Raw genomic sequence first — 17,719 nt, 5'->3', positions numbered from 1 at the left:
AAACATAACGTTGTTCCTTGCCAGTCGTTTGACATACAACGAGTTTTATGTTGTTTTTGTCAAATTTAGTTTTTAGCTTACGACACGTTCTCGAACCCACTGAACAATTATGTACAAAAATGGCAATTTCAGATTCTTTCTCCCTCTCGATAAAATACTGCGCAACACGAATGTCGACCCATGATTACGCATAATTGAAACTAGTCATCAATAATCGAGAAATACTGTTAAAGCAGCTTTTGGCGGTTTGAAAATATCACTCATGATAGCTGTGAACCACTGCCGACAACAAGTATTTGGAACGGAGAAAGAAATGAAGGATAGTAGCAAGACCTGGACGGAAGTCACACGTTTGCCCTTGCGCAAGACCGAGATGGATGGGAAAAGACTTGTAACTGCCTTATGTTGCATCGGTTGATAAATGACATGGCGATGGGATGGTAATAAAGGATGGAACCTGGGAAAGGGTCGGCAGTTTGAAAGCAATGGCTGGAACATCGCTGCTCTACATTAACGTTGATTCGTGTAAAGAGAGGCCGTGACATTCACGGTGAGCAGAGTGCGTGGACGGCGGCACGCACGCTGGCGAGTGAAGGTGAAACCTAGTGCGGCCGTTAATTGGAGGAGGGGGAGGATCGTGAGATCGCGCGTGGGCGGTGTGCGCGCCGTGGGCGTGTGCTGGACCAGTTCGTCCGGGCCCGGGCCGCAGCGCGCGCTTCCGACTGCTGCCGAGGACTGCCGAGCTGTGCCGAGATTCTCCGCCGACGCCGACAGAGGGCTACGGTGGGGCGACAGAGTGACGGGGTGGGGCACGGAGGGGCGTGCGGCAGCGCACGCGTGGGCAGCCCGTAGCAGGCAGCAGGCGGCGGGCAGCGGGCGAGGCCGCGGTGCCCCGTGGCCCAGGCTGGCCCAGGCGGGCTCGCACGTGCGCGTGACTCTGCCACGTGTTGGAGGGCACCGGCACCGCTCACCGCTCCTCACACGCCACTCGCTGAATTAAATTTCGCGCCGGCTCGTTAAGAGGCGAACGTGTCTCGAAACGTTTGCCCAAGGCTTTCCTTCCTTCTTCTTCCTTTGGGCCCTTTTTTCTTTATTTCTTTTTCGCCTGACACACCGTCCACTCGCTCGATTCAGACGTCCGTAGCTGCTATTGGTCCACCACTTGCTGCGAACCAGTTTACGACAACGTACTCCACCTGCATACATCGACAGAGTTACTTCCTGTTCAAGGTATCCGCAGAGTTCCGGCCTGTTCAGACGTGAATCATTGTGCAGTATTTCTTCTCGGAAGTAAAGGTGGCTCGCGCTGCTGGCTTGTTTTTTCATCCCCCTCCCTCCCCCCTCCCCCGCCCTTCCCCCTTGAAGTGAGGAGAAGAAACTGACAGTAATCAGAATGCTCCTTGACGGTAACGGATTATTTAAAGGCGATTTTAATGAATTAAAACTAGTAAAATAAACTAATAAGAAATGAGAAGGGCCCCGTAGAATCGGCGAGTAATGAAATATGTCGGAATTATTGGCGAGAAGTAGGGACAGGACGGTAGTGCATATGTCAAGACATGGTACTTCAACGAGCCGCAGAAAAAGAAATGTGTACGGGAAGACACAGACCGGAATATATCCTAAGATACAAGTGTGTACGTTTGGTGGAAGTGCAACAATGAGATGAAGAATGAAGAGGTTAGCAATGGAAAGGAAGTCGTTTCAGACCGATAACGCCAATCAGACTGGGGGGGGGGGGGGGGTAAAAGAACGAGAAACAATAAAATAAGCAGTAATTCAAATCGATATTATTTCGCTATAACCCAGACGACGTTGGATGTGCTGGCGTTGCGGTTCAGTTGACGATACTGCTTCTGGACTTCGTACACACTGTGATTAGCTCTAGTACAGATTGTCAGCTGAGGAAGAAGTTGGAGTGGTTGATGCCTGGTTGGGTGACGCGGAAGAGTGGGCGTTCAGAACTGTTTGGAGCGGACGGTGTGGATTGAGGGGTGGGGGGGGGGGGGAGGAGGGAAGGCGGGACCAGATATGGTAAAAAAGAAACACGCACACATTGCTATGTGATATTAGTTGGTTGGGTAGAGGACGGGAGGCTGGTGCTGGAGTGTCGATCTGTAAAGAAGATGTAGCTGGTAAGAAAGTGTTGGGAAGAACGAGTGTGATAAATGTGTCGATGTACCATGTGAGTTGAAGAAATGCGATTATGTTGGTACAGATGCGTCCGCGGTGCAGTACTGGAAATGATGAGGAGACTGTGGTCTCTCAAGTTTAAAAGGCTGCTCTAGGCAGAAAAGAGTCCTCATATCGCTAGCCCTCTACGCCACCAGTCAGTGATGAGATCGTTAGTTAACATTAAAAGAGGTTTGCAGAGCAGCTACAGTAAACGGCTATAAATTAGTCGAGTGTTGGCTTACAGGTTAGAAAGCTACAGCATCAAATCTGACTGCATATACTACTGTTGAGGCGCACCTCCGCAAGTACTCTCTAGTCCTGATACTGTTGGCCAATAACACCAGCATGTTATCGATCAATGACAGCAGAGATAACGTTTACCAAATGAGAACTGAAGTGCAGCAGGAGTAGCAGACACGTCCTGGGCGCATCATAAGCTCCCAGTAATTGCGATGAAATTTAAATTGGGTCTCGAACTTAGTGTGACACCTAGAATACAAATGAAACACTACGAAATCAATAGCGATCAATAAACAAATTGGGTGGTTATTGTATCGACAAAAATGGCAAAAGATTTTATTGCTAGTGTGGCGGATAATGTGGACAATTATCTAGAAAATTAATGTACAGAAATGAAAAAAGAACACCAGCTACAAATGAGTAAACCATCAACGAAAATCAACAAAATGGAGAACCTTAAAAATAATCATAATAAGATAAAAGCAGCAACACCACCAACATTGGAAAAATCCATCTAAAACCTGGGCAAAAGACGGAAGTTATCCTGTTAATATATGCCTATCATGCGTTGGAGAGCTGTAATATTTAGTGTTACTCCTGACGGGCGAGGGAATTTACGAATTGTTGGGCGATACCTCAACTGAAACGATTATAAGATCAACAGTTCTCTTTCTATAAAGGATCTTGACTCGAAAGAAAATGGCAACGACTACAGCTTTGGAGGGGTAGCTCTAGGTCAGATGGACAGTAGATAAATTAGTAACAGTTCAAAATAAACAAGCTACTAATCACTTTTACAATTATTTACTTTCAGACAGTTGTGTAGGACAATTTCTTCGCCTTGAATGACGGTATCCGATGTTTTACATTTGTTGGAAAACCCTGTTTCTGTGTGCAGACTTATTGCCTGTTTCTGTGTGCAGACTTCTGGACTTTGCGAAAAAGAAAGGAAGGTTAGGGACTGACTTTCAGCAGCAGATGTAAAGGACAAAAAGAAGCTATACTAAAAAGAGCAGGTACGGAAAAAACTCTATGGATGACATGCATCAAAAAGAGGGACAGCATTCAGGAATAATTAACCTGTCACTGGAAGTGGGCAGAAATTGTAGGGCCAGAAGAAGGCTAAAATAGCAAAACACACAGCAGAAGATGTTGGGCGCAATAGTTAACATAGAGATGAAAAGATCACCACAAGACAGAAGAAGATGGAAGATCTCACTCAATCCAGTCGGCAGACCCCTTGATGGCAGTATATAGACCGACCACTCTTCTATTGTGCATGCCACTGCGCCACCTCACTAAGTTTTATTTTGGGAGCTACTGTTACTGTAACCTGACGAAACGATATTGCTGTTTACAGTCAGGGCAAATTTCAGAATAAAGCAGGTAAGTTCGTACAGGAGGGCGCCTTGATAGAAGAGCTGTAAAATACAGGCAGATGCCGATTTAAGTCTTGGAAAGGTGACTAGAGGTAAATAATTATAAAAATGACCAGTAGATTGTTCACTTTGAAGCAGTCCGTAGATCGTTCTTAGAGCTCTCTGTTCGGGAATGCAAGGAGTATCGTCTGCAATACACAACGCATACCCCTGTCGAGTAGCCTATTTACTATATCTACAAGAGCTGCAGGGAAGCATTAAAACACTTAAGACTTAAAACAATGGTGGGGAAACAGTAATAACACAGTCTGCTATGTACATGAGCGCAGTTATGGCCTATAATGCAGAAAAGAAACAGGCGTGGGAGATAAAACACTCGAAGTCATCATATTTGGGAAGCTTTGTGGGTAAATGACCGGTGAAATTACTTCAGTAACACTTTTCTGGGTATATGACCACATCGTCGTGTTTTCTTTATACAACCAACGTTTCGGCCACTTTTGAAAATGGCTTTCATCAAGATGATATATTTAATGTAAATACAACACACTGGCAAATGTCAGTTGCAAGAGCACCTCCGACAGTCTGGTTTGTAAACAATATGACCTCACAGTCATGTGCTGGGAAATGTTTTATTGAAGAAGTATTGCCATTTATTTATTTACTCATGATGCTTCTCTAACATGTAAAATCACTTTATAGTGACTTGCTCAGAGTGGATGTAGATATTACACAAAGAATGAACAACTGTCGAATCACAGTCGGAGAACACACTGTACCTGGCGTGTGAATGCATTAGTAGGTACGAAGAAACCACTTTAAGGCCTGGATGATCACCAGTTTATACCTCAAGTACAGTACCTCATTGGAGGTTTACATTTCTCTTCGCCCATTAGTGCATCGTACAGGTCTAATTCCGTCGAACATGTCATCAGAGAAGGACATCATTGTACCGCCAGGAGATGTAAATGACCACAACCTGTAGGTAGTCCTAGTGACGAAGTTCGACAAAGACATTGGAGACTCACCTACTCGCTCTTCACTTTACAGGCAGACTAAACTGACATTAGTAGATGATTGATGCATCAGCTATTAATACCGTACTCACATAAATGGAGAATTGTACTAGTATTATCAGAGAGGAAAAATAAGGACGCTTTCATATGATTTTTCGACACATAAAAAGCGCTGAACAAAGTAAAATAGTGCAAGATGTTCGAAATTCTCAGGAAAATAGATGTAAACTGTAGGGGAAGACGGGCAATATATAACATGTACAAGAACTAAGAGGGGAAAAATAAGAATGAAGGACCAACAACGAAGTTCTCCAGTTGAAAAAGGTGTAAGACAGCGATGCAGTCTTGCGGGCCCATTGGTCGAAAAAGTAATGAGGACAGTAAAAGAAAATTCAGGGCGAAAGGGCGTCAGTGATATACTTGGATGTTGCTGCTATCATCAGTGAAAGTCAGGAAGATTTGTAGGACCTGTTAAATGGAATGCAGAAGCTAATGAGCAGATACTATGGATTTATTGTAAACCGAACGAATGCTAAAGCAATTAGGAGTAGCACAAATGAGTTAGCGATAAAATTGACGTCAAAATTGGGGACCACGAAGGAGACACTGTGAATTAATTCTGTTACGAAAAATATAATCTTATTGTCAGAGATGTTCTATTTGTCCTGATCGCAGTAATTATTTACATGGACTACTAGTTTCGGCGAATTGCCATCTTTTAATCATCTGCATAGATGAACATTGTATCTTTCTGTGTACGTAGTTGATCTACAGGTGACAATTAGAATTTGCCGAAACTAGTGGATCATATATTTAATTACTGTGACCATGGCAAACAAAACATCTGTAACAAGAAGAATGTATTTTTCGTAATAAGATCTCGGTCTCCTGCTGAAAATGTCAGGTAACCATAGTTCTGTTATCTTAGAAGAAAAATAACACGTGACTGAAGAAACAATGAGGACATTTAAAGCAGACTAACACATACAAAGAGGGCATCCGAGGCAAAAGAAACATACATACTTCAGACATTGGCCTTAATTTGAGGAAGAAATTTTTGAGAATGTACGTTCGGAGCAAGTCGCTGTGTGGTAGTGAACTACGGACTCTGGGGAAACCTGGAAAGAAGAGATTCAACGCGTTTGAGATGTCGTTCTACAGAAAGATGTTGAAGAATACGTGGACTTACAAGGTCAGGAATGTGGGAGGAGGTTCTCCGGAGAATCGACGAAAAAAGGAATACATGGAAAATCCCGACAAGAAGAAGGAACAGGATGATAGGACACCTGTTAAGACATCAGGGAATAACTTCAAACGTACTAGAGGGAGCTGTAGAGGGTAAAAACTGTAGACGAAGACAAAGGTTGGAATACACCCAGGAAATAACTAAGGACAGTTACAGTGTGGTAAATGTATTCGTGGAAATGATTTTCGTATGATGCATACTATTCTTTTATGCCGCGTATAAACGGTAACTGTTTGCAACGTACCACAGAGGTGTAGGGCAAGTCGAGACGAGCAATTTGATACGAGAGGCTTGGGGTCCATCATGCCTGAAAAAAACTTCAAACTGGCCCACAAAATCCAGCTAAATAACGGGCACGCGCGCCGCGCACATTTTATGTAGCCTTTAGGAAAAATTATCAAGTTAGTCTTTGTTGTTAGGGTAATGAAAGGAAAAGACGTTCGCAAATCTCAAAAGCTTATTATCTTTACAGTTTGATCTCAACTCAACCATTACAAGCACAGTAGTTTCATAGTAAGAAGGCCAGAGAAACAAAACGATTTGATTGTGACTTTCACACTGTTAGAATTCACGAAAATGCAAGGAAGGAAGATTAGGGTCTATCACCCCGTCGACATCGGGGCCCTTAGAGACGGAACACAAGCTCGGAATGTATCAGGGATGGAGAAGGAAACCAAAGGGACCATCCAGGTATTTGCCTGGAGCGATTCAGTGGCGTCACGAAGTACGAAAATCTGGATGGCCGCACGTAGATCCGAGCCGTTTGTCCTGCCGAATGCGAAACCAGAGTGCCAAGTATCGTGCAACCTCGCTCGGTCAGAAAGGTGTGAAGTAACATTTACACAAACGTCATTTTACAATACAAAGCGTTGAACAACGTAAAATAGTTCCAGATGTCAAAAATTCTCAGGAAAATACATGTAAACTTTAGGGAAAGCCGGGCAATATATAACATGTACAAGAACCAAGAGGGGAAAAATCAGACTGAAGAACCAAGAACGAAGTTGTCCGGTTGAAAAGGGTGTAAGACAGTGATGCAGTTTTGAGGCTCCTTTGGTCAACCTATTACATCTAAAAAGCAATGAGGACTGTAAAAGAATGGTTTAGGATTGGTCACAAAACTGCGAAGTAACATTTACACAAACGTCATTCTACAATTTATAAGTGCACAGCTAAGTCGATGAGGTCAGAAGATGCGAGGATATAAAAAAATGTGACGTGGCTTTTGTAGATTGAGGTTGTTTCCCAGGTTGATAGATCATAAGTCTCGTATAATAAATTGTTTGTCTCGACTTCTCCTCGTGACCGTGGTGCGTTGTAAACAATTTACACCTAGTAGAGCACGTCACAGTGGTCACCCAACCCACTGTCGTATTCTTGTTACGCGCCTCGGCAACGGACAGTATAATCCCCAGTCGATATCCAGGACCACGCGACCGTTGATCATTTGGGCATAACACGGGCTTGATGTAGAGGTGTGAAAAGGCTTATCGCGGGCGGCCGGTCGGAGATGACTAGTACGGAGCCGGCAAGAGGGGAGCGTGTACGCAAGGACAGTAGCGGACAGAGTAGTCGTCGGTTGCTACCTAGGTCTAGGCGACGGTTGATCAGTCAACTATAATATGGGCTGGACATAGAGGTGTGAAGAGCCATGTCGCGAGTGGCCCGTCAGAGATGATTAGTAAGGGAGCTAGCGGGAGGAGAGTGGTTACACAAGGACAGCAGCAGAAGGTGTAGTCCCCAGTCGCTATCTAGGACTACGCGACCGTTGATCATTCGGGTATAACACGGGCCTGATGTAGAGGTGTGAAAAGACTCGTTGTGGGTAGTCGGTCAGAGATGACTAATACGGGAGAGAGGAGGAGGATCAGGAGATTAGTGTTTAATGTCCCGTCGACAACGAGGTCATTAGAGACGGAGCACAAGATCGGATTAGGGAAGGATGGGGAAGGAAATCGGCAGTGCCCTTTGAAGGGAACCATCCCGGCATTTGCCTGAAATGATCCAGGGAAATCACGGAAAACATAAATCAGGATGGCCGGACGCGGGATTGAACCGTCGTCCTCCCGAATGCGAGTCCAGTGTGCTAACCACTGCGCCACCTCGCTCGGTGACTAATACGGAGCCGGCATGAGGGTGGCGCGTACACAAGGACAGTAGCGGACAGTGTAATGATCGGTTGCTATCTAAGGCTAGGCCACTGTCGATCAGTCACGTATGATATGGGCTGGACTTACAGGCGTGAAAAGATATGAAGCGAGTGGCCTGTCAGAGATGACTAATAAGGGAGCCAGCGGGAGGAGAGTGTGTACACAAGGACAGTAGCGGACAGTGTAGTCCTCGGTTGCTATCTAGGGTTATGCGACTGTCGATCAGTCGCGTATAATATGGGCTGGACGTAGAGGCGTGAAAAGACTTATGGCGAGCGGCCGGTCGGAGATGACTAGTAGGGAGCTGGCGGAGGGGAGCGTGTACACAAGGAGAATTAGGGGCGAACGCCGCGGCGCCGGCGTGCTGCGGCGGCTCCTGCGGATTGCGGTAGGGCGGACGGCCAGCGCCGGCTGGAGGAGCGAGGGGCGGCCGTTGTTTGCAGCAGCGCCGCGCCGCGCCGCGCCGCGCCGCGGGTCAACGGCCGCAGTATCGACCGGCGGCGGCGGCGGCGGCGGCAGGTAGAGGGAGGCGGCGGCGGCGGCGGCGGCGGCGGGAGGCCGTCTTGGCGGCTCCGCCTCACTGCTTGCATGACCCCCTGACCCGCTTCCCGCGGCCACACTTCCGCCACCCGTGCCGCTGCTGCTGCAGATCGGTCCTCGGTGCTGCGCCCTGGACCGCATCCCCTCGCTTATGTCCTCTGCAGCCCCGCCCGGGTCGCCGGCAGCTCCGGACCAGACCGGACGGGACAGCACTCCTGCTCTCTAGGAGACCAGACGCCCGAGCGGCTACTGCAGCGCTGCCGGGATGCGCCCCAGCTCGGGATACAGAGGCGCTTCGCAAAACCACTGGTCACTCGTGGTACCACACGGACACTGTCCGGTGCTGTGCTTGTCTCGGGACATTCCCGGTCCTTGAGCCTAGTCGATCGCGTGGCGGACCTCTAAACTAAAGAGGTACTATTTAATATCATCCATATTAAGGAGAGTGATTCCTTGACGGCGTCACAAACTTTCATAGATGATGGAGAAGGGTAACGTATCAATTCGAGATATGGGACCCTGGTTCGGAAACGAACGAACCGGATGTCATAAGCGAAAATCGTTCTGATATCTATGACACTGGAAACGAACGAACAGAAAGTTATAAGCGATAATCGTTCTGATACCTCTGACAGTGGAGTACATATAACGGCACTGTTGTTGCTAAGATTGTAGGGTAGGCAAACTATCAGAGGTGGTAGTATGAACTAAAACAAGAAAATAATGTCCAGTAAACATCGATTCTAAAACGCAAACTTTAAGACTATAGGCACTTAAGAATTTTAAAATACGTTACTGAAAAAGCAGCGATGAGCTTGGATAATTTGAAATAATAATCAGTCTTGATCGCAAATTTTTTATTAAAAATTAAAATCACGCGCAAATGCTAAACGGTTTCGATTATAGCTACATCATCGTCAAGTCTGTCTCATTAGGTGGTGAGCAGAGGTGGCGAGCGGAACACTGACAAGTGTCGGAACACACCTCCGGTGACAGTTCTGCCAACGGCGGATGTGTCTTCCGGCATTTGTCAGCGCTCCGCTCGCCGTCTCTGCTCACTACCTAATGAGACATGGCCTGATGATCATATAGGTACGATCGAAACCGGTTAGCACTGAAATGTGAGTTTTAATTTTTAATAAAAAGATTTGCGACCAAGACTGATTATTATTTCAAACTACTGTTCAGTAAGAGAGATCTGTTTCACAGTATCGAAGGTGAACAAGTGCTCATAGCTCTTAAGCTACGCACTTTAGTGCCCATGTTCACCGGACATTTTTCTTGTTTGGCCGATACAACCACAGTTGCCTGACAGTTGCCTACGTTTCGACCAGGGTCCCTTACCTCAAATAGACATACTTACTCTTCTCCATTATGCCTGAAAGTTTGTAACATCATAACGGAATCACGCTGTATTTTAACTGTAATAACTGGTAACATTCAATCGCTTTACACCCTACTCACAAATCAACAACGCATTCCGAGAGACAACGCTCCTATCATCAGATTGTCGTACTCATCTCGTAAGGTTAGAGCACCAAAACGTATTTGAACTGTAATAACTGGTAGCATTCAATCGCTTTACAACCTACTCACAAATCAACAACGGATTCTGAGAGACAACGCTCCTATCATCAGATTGTCGTACTCATCTCGTAAGGTTAGAGCACCAAAACGTCTAGCAACACATTTGCAGCGTTCATAAAATAGAGTAGAAAGACATTGGACTGTGGGTCCTCGTCCTACACTAAAATCGTCGGCTTCTGTCCTTAGCCGTCCCATGTCACACAGCACCGTGATCAGCTGTCAGCTACAGGAGTGTTCAGTTGACGCGTTTTAAACCTCCTGATGCTATGAAAATAGCGTTCCGGGCAAGTAATCTAGAGCCCTATAAACTGTAACATGATGTCGGTAATGGGTAAACGAGTTCAAAAGATCACGAGTTTGTAAAATACACTGCGAGTCCTGTGATGCAAAGTACGGTACGAATAGGAAGAATATTTTCAACCTGATACAAACAACATAAAGATGTCTTCAGACTAACCAACTACAATAAATCAGCTTTTGCGAACGACGCATACGAAACACGCCATCCCCTTAAGGGAATAGGAGATGACTTAGAAAAGAAAAGAAGGGACGTGAACGCCATTCGGTAGAAGAATTGGAGAGTGCCATTCATGAAAGCAATATGACAATATTCTTAACGCAGAGGAGCAAGAAAACGGAACTAGTTTTCTTAACGGCTTTATAGAATTATTATCTGCAGTACTTTTTTGACGAGAAACGATCGTAGACGACAATACGCAGATAGCATCTTTGAAATGAGGAAAGATGGGTGACGGTTAGAATAGCAATACGGTTGAGTCAAAACTCGCTCTTACACTGTAGTTCCTCGGACATCTCAGTTCACAACTCCTCGACCGCTGGAGAACCGTCTTGACATTCTTGAAGCCCACACCTGAGTAGGAGGACGCGGCATGGTTGGTAGTGCTGTGTGATGTTGGACGGCTATGGATAGGAGTCGGCGATTTTATTGTAAGACGAGGACCCACAGTCCAATGTCTTTGTATCCTTGTTACCCTCACGAACTGACTTTGACAATTTGACAACCTGATGATGGGAGCATTGATTCTCGGAACGCGTTGTTGAGTTGTTTGTAGGACACAAAATGATCGAATACTACCAGTTGTTACTGTTAAAGTGGTGCCTTAAAAGAAAATAATTGGTAGGATGGACAGTCGCTAGATACGTCTGACGGTGTGTGATCACCACCGACCAGGAGCAATAAAGAACAGCACACGCTGCCGTGTAGAGCAGAAGAAAAATAAAACCTAACCTACGTGTGAGATTTCGGCATCTAAGGACTAGACGTCCGATGTATTGCTGACGGAGGGGGGGAGGGGGGGGGAGATTGTCCGTAGGGACAATGGGCCTCGCCGACCATTCGCATCAATCAGACCGTCCAATTAGTCTGCCGGGTGCAGCTGATCTTAGTAGTAATAAAAAAAATTAATTCCCTAAACGAACTGACGATCATTATGATTTCTTTGCAAGAAAACCTTCTAGATTACTAAATACATTTTCACTTATTTTAACATTTCGGCTACTCCCAACATCAGATCAGAAATTACGACTCGTAAAAGTTCAGTGTAAATCGCAGTTGACGCCCACTCTGGCGTATAATTTTTTTGTAATTGACACTGAACGTAGTTTTACTAGTTCTAAGTTTTGATATGATGACAGCGGTAGCCAGAACGTGATGATAAATGGTAAGAGATTAAGCGATCTAGAAGACCAAACTAGAAAGAGGTTCGACTCGCCGGCGCAGACAGAGGGGGTACACAAATTTCGTCTCGAGGGGCGGGGTGAAGGGGTGATAAGGAAGGGCATGAGACAACTCTCTACCACCGGCATTATCAAATACAGATTATCATGCCGACTTTGCGAAGAAAAGGAAAACGACGAAGGAAGTAGACAGGTGATTAGAAGGAAGCAGCTTTCACTGCCTGCCGGCAAACTCTGGTAAACTTAAGAAATGAATGGCAGCATCTTCCCGTTTCTGACTGGTGGACGACCCGAAAGAAAGAAGCAAGACAATCAGAGATATCTGGGAGTGTTGGAGCAAGGCAAATGAAGAAAACAGGAAGAAGGAAGGCTAGAGTTTAGTGTTCTGTCGACGACGACGCCATCGGACACGGAGCACAAGCTGTGATTGACTTAGGATAGGAAAGAAAACCGGCAGTGCCTTCTTCAAAGGAACCATCCCGGCATTTGTCTTAAGCGATGTAGGGTAACAAAGAAAAAAATGAATGGCCAGAGGGGGCGGGGGTTTGAAGCACCGTCAGCTGTCTTACAATACGAAGAGAAACTAAACCCAAGAAAAAAATATTTACGTAAGACCTTCGGAAATATAACCAGCCGATATAAGTAATGCAATGCATCGGAAGCACTCTAAACCTATATTGAGAACTACGATGGCAATCTCTGAAAAGTACGACACCGAGAAATACGTTTAGCAAGAAGAATTCCGTAGATGTGGTAGTCCTCTGTCATTTTTTACTAACTAAACGTCCATCAATTAATGGAGGTAAAACGTTTTACTGTCTTGTATATAATAGCAATACGAAAGAGCTGAGTGGGTCTGATTCAATAAGTATAGCAAACAAGTTGAATTTTTACATAAGAATTGAAAATGTGACCACTGACATGAATTTTTAAACAAAATCAGATGGAGGAATATAATTAAAGTCTCGATGCAATTTCTGTGGCCGGAATTGGCAAAAAAAGCGCTATATGAAGCACAAGACGAACGACTGTGCTTGGGAGCTTAAGGAAATGTGTGTGCTGACATTTTCTCAGATTTTATGAACTGGTAAAAAATAAAATTAATCGGATGAATATTTGAGTAAGCAATTTATCGCCAGCTGTATTGGAAGAGGAATCACGCTACTGAATCTCTAGTTTCTGTAATGTTAAATTTTGTACTTACGTCACAATCTTAACATTGGCAGATAACTCTTGAAACTTGTGCAGATGAATTTGAATAACAGCTTACACTGCTGCAGCGTCTGTTATTCCCGGGTAGGTTTCAGCTTCCTTTCTTACATCGTGATTTTACTTGTACCGTTTTCTATTCATTTGAAACTTGCTCCTGTCACCACTATTCATTTACGCCAGACAGCATTCATAAAACTAATTCATAATATTCTCTATATAAGTGAAACTTTGCAACCATTGTCGATGTCGTCTCTTACAAGAGCGAAATTGTTTTGGTAAAGGTAGCTCTTGTGGTAGCAATATCGCAGCAAACACGCGTAACTTTGAAGAAATAAGAGAAAAAAATCCAAATATTTATAAGGGGGTTTATAGATCGTCGGATGGCCGTACATCGATAAAACAGAAATACTTCATAGGAAACTAGGGAAGGTATACTTAAGTATACAAATTATAATAAAACAGCAATTAAAAGACAAGCCCAGAGAAAACGAAGGTGTAAGATTAGTCGAGCTTATATATAAAATTAACCGTGCAATGAGATTAATTCCATCAAAAAATATTGCATGAATACATTTTTGTTTACAGGCAATCAAATGGTAGTACCAAAAAAATGGTGAAGACTAACAACGGCCAGCAAACTGCTTAAGACACGTAATTGACAACAACAGATGAAAAATTTCAGAAAACAAGACGAAAAGTATGAAATTTTCCAGACCGCTCGAAAGCACGTGTCAATGAATAACTTCTAGAACAGGTGCTGTGTGTTACCTAGTTAGAACGTAAAATCAACCATGAATACCGATAACAGTATACATAAACGACACTGATGTATACCGCTATACACAGAACAATGAGTAACAAAATAATCAGATAGGCTTATCTGAAATTCTGCAATTGTAGCTACACTAGTATTAGCATATTATAGCGACGTATGGACAATGAATCCACACTTAGATAAAAAAAAATAAAGTCGAGATAAAAAAATAAAGTCGGTAGATATAAGAAAAAGACCAAAATTTATGAAAGTTGCACCTTATACGAAACCAATTAATCAATTATTAGACAAGTAATCAAAAAGTATATATGGGAAAGATGCAGTTTTTCTGCTCAACTATTCGATCTGTATATAGACGAAACAATGAGTTCAGAGGTGGAATTAAAACTAAAGGTGAACGGATATCAATAATAAGTAGCTGATGACATCACTAATATCAGAAACTGTAAGGAAGAATTACCGGTGCTGTTAAATAGAGTAGCGGAAGTGAGATCGACTAGACATATCATCAAATTTGGAGACCAGATAGTACGACGCAGTGAAGGAATTCTGCTACGTTCTAATCAACGTAACCCATGACGGAAGGAACAAGTAGCATGTACGAAGCAAACTAGCTCAGGTGAAAGAGGGTTTCCTAGCTACTGGTATCAAACAAGTGCCTTTACCTGAGGAAGACATTTCTAAGAATGTACGTTGGAGCACAGCACTGCATGGTGGTGAATCACGGAGAGTGGAAAAATCGGAACAGCAAAGAACCGAAGCACCTGAGAAGTGAGATTACAGAATAAGAAGACTGGTGAGATACGAAATGAGACTTCTCGCAGAATCACAGAGAAAAGAAATATGTGGAAAACAGTGGCTAGAAGAAGATGCAGGATGATAGGACATGTGCTAAGACGACAAGGAATAACTTATATGCTACTTGAGAGAGCTTTAAAGGGGACAAAGAGTAGGGAAAGATACAGATTGGAATATGGCCAACTAATGACTGAGAACGTTGGGTTTAAGTACTAGGAAATGAAGAAGTTGACATAAGAGAGGAAGTCGTGGTGACCAACGTCAAAAATGCCAAACGACGTAAGAACCAAACGAAAAATATGCTCCACATTTGGAAATGCCAGAATCAATATACTGAAAGGATGAGTGACTACCGGTTGGGCAAAACAAGTAATAAAGCTCAGACAATATGAGAAATGAATCTTCGCAAGACTTTAATCCTAATGCCTAATATGATAGAAATAGTACACGAAAAATTGAGTAAAATATTTTTCGGTGTTGGGTTGCGTCAAAATGAAACAATAAAAGTATAACGGCGACGTTTCTACCGTCTTTGCACCGGTTCTCCTCAGGACGATTCATCTGTTTAATATCGGTGGAACTTCAGTCGAAGTTGTGTGGGTGTTTCCTTATGACGTGGCTCAACGTTCAATAAGATTTTATTGGAACTGGAACCCTACGCTCTTAATGTATGAGAACAGGTTCTGTTGTTGATAATTCTTCCGGGTTATATGGCCGTGGTCCAAGGAATACTTCTACTCCTAACGTTTCGTCCAATACTGCGTTGGACATCCTCAGAGGTATGGCTGGTCCTGTTGAGTCCTTTTTTCGTCCAGTACTACGTTGGACATCCTCAGAGGTATGGCTGGCCCTGTTGAGTCCTGCCGACTCAACAGGACCAGCCATACCTCTGAGGATGTCCAACGTAGTACTGGAAGAAACGTTAGGAATAGAAGTATTGCATGGACCACGGCCTTATAACCCGGAAGAATTATCAACAACAGTACCATCCGGTCGTGAAAGTCTTCATTGTATGATTAGAACAGGTTCTCTCTGAATTTTAGCGGTTAAGTCTTCTCCGGTAGTTAGTCGACTAACAGTGTTTTCTTGATGCAACGTTTCGATCAGTTTTCCTGTGGGTGCCTAAAATGATGAGCAGGCTACTTTTCGAAACGTTACTTCAGGACGAAGCAGCTAATCGACTGACAATCCGAGAAGAATCCAAGGAAACATGAACACAGCTTGCGGCGCGTTTAGACAATCGGACCTGAAGAGACTGTTTACTGTAGTGACGGAGAAATGCGACAATTACGGAAATTCCGGGGAACAGTGAATGGATTGTGAGCGGCAGGCAGCACGGCAGAGGAGCGAGTTGGCCGGCGGCTGCTAGTTAATATGGAGGCACTGCCCTCCTCCGCTCCGCCACGCCCATCGCAAATGGCTTCGCCGATATTCGATCTCGAGGCCCCGTAGCAGTCCGCGGCCCTCCGAGGTGGCCTCTTCCCTGCTGTGTTATTAATTTGACGCACGGTTCTAATTAACAGTTGGCGCGGCGGTAAACATATACTATGCGCGCATCGGGGGACCGTGTCGCTGCGTGTATGGCACTGTGCGGTACCACCTCGCAGCGCCGGGTTGCATCTGGCGCGTCAGTAGCTCCCGGAAGGGGTTCGCCGTCACTGAGGACTCAAGAGTGAGTAATTGTTGCCAATTACTGAAGTAACGAAGGAAGATGCGGGTGTGACGTCCAGTCGCCGATGAGGTCGTTAGAAAGGAGCACAAGCTCGGGTTGGTGAAGACTGGGGAAAGAAATCGACCGTGCCCTTTCAGAGGAACCACTCCAGCATTCGGCATAAATGATTTACAGAAGTCTCACCTAAATGTGGATGGATGGAAAAGGAATCAAGCTGCCAGCCTCTCTGATACGTCTGTGTTTTACACCTCGGCACTTCTTTGGCTCTCTGGATTGAGATGACAGAGTCGCAACATTTTCGCTCCTGCCGAACTCATTACCACGCGATATTCCATTTACTAACGGGCTGAGACCATTTTTTTTTTGTTATTTTGTTTTGGCTCCTATGTGCTACGGTACTGTGGCGCAGAAATGTCGATGTGTGCCAGGACTGCACACATGAACATGTAAAAAGAACGAAACTTTATTTTCTTTTGTGTAATAGTTGAATCTTCCAGCTTACTCCTTATAATTATTATTCACTTCCCGCTATTCGCCAAATTCGGATGTTATGCCATTTTCAAACGCTAGACGGTGTGCATGAGGGCAGGCTATCAAGCTGCCTAGCCATCAGCATATTGAGGGCAAACATAAAACTTACAACCTGTCATGCGTACGTTCGTTATACTGTATGTCGCAAGCTTTATGTTTGCCCGCCGCATGCTTTTGGCTCAATAGCTTGGAGGATTGTGCATATGCAGGTAAAATAATACAGCATGAGAAAGGAGAAACAGCCGAAATTTTCAAGTAGTGGAAAAAATAATTACAGGTGGAGACAGAAAATGTCATTTAAGGAACTTTGAACGACTATGGCACCTGCTCGAAGGTAAGTAATGTGTTGGATTTAGCGCTATTTCATTCTTAAAAAAGACGTCTGCTATGGGCTCTATGAATATATTTATTCACTTACCCAATGAAGAATGACAAATTTGGTGGAGCATCTACGTTTTTCTCCTCAAATATTTTTCGATACGTTAAAGACAGTGATATCATATTTTCACCTTGACGCGTGGCACTTCTGCGCAATATTTAGGTGACAGTCATCTTCGTTAGTTGCTGCGACAGATGATTTTGAACGTTATGGACTACTGTAAACACATAAAATTATAATTCTCAGGACAAAGCAGAGGTGCAAAGGCGAAGAATAATAGTGGCATCAGAAGACGTTTAGCGTCTGATAATGTGCAAGGCT

The sequence above is a fragment of the Schistocerca gregaria genome, chromosome 3, assembly GCF_023897955.1.
Source record: "Schistocerca gregaria isolate iqSchGreg1 chromosome 3, iqSchGreg1.2, whole genome shotgun sequence".
Taxonomy (NCBI): domain Eukaryota; kingdom Metazoa; phylum Arthropoda; class Insecta; order Orthoptera; family Acrididae; genus Schistocerca; species Schistocerca gregaria.
This window is presented reverse-complemented; position numbering follows the sequence as displayed.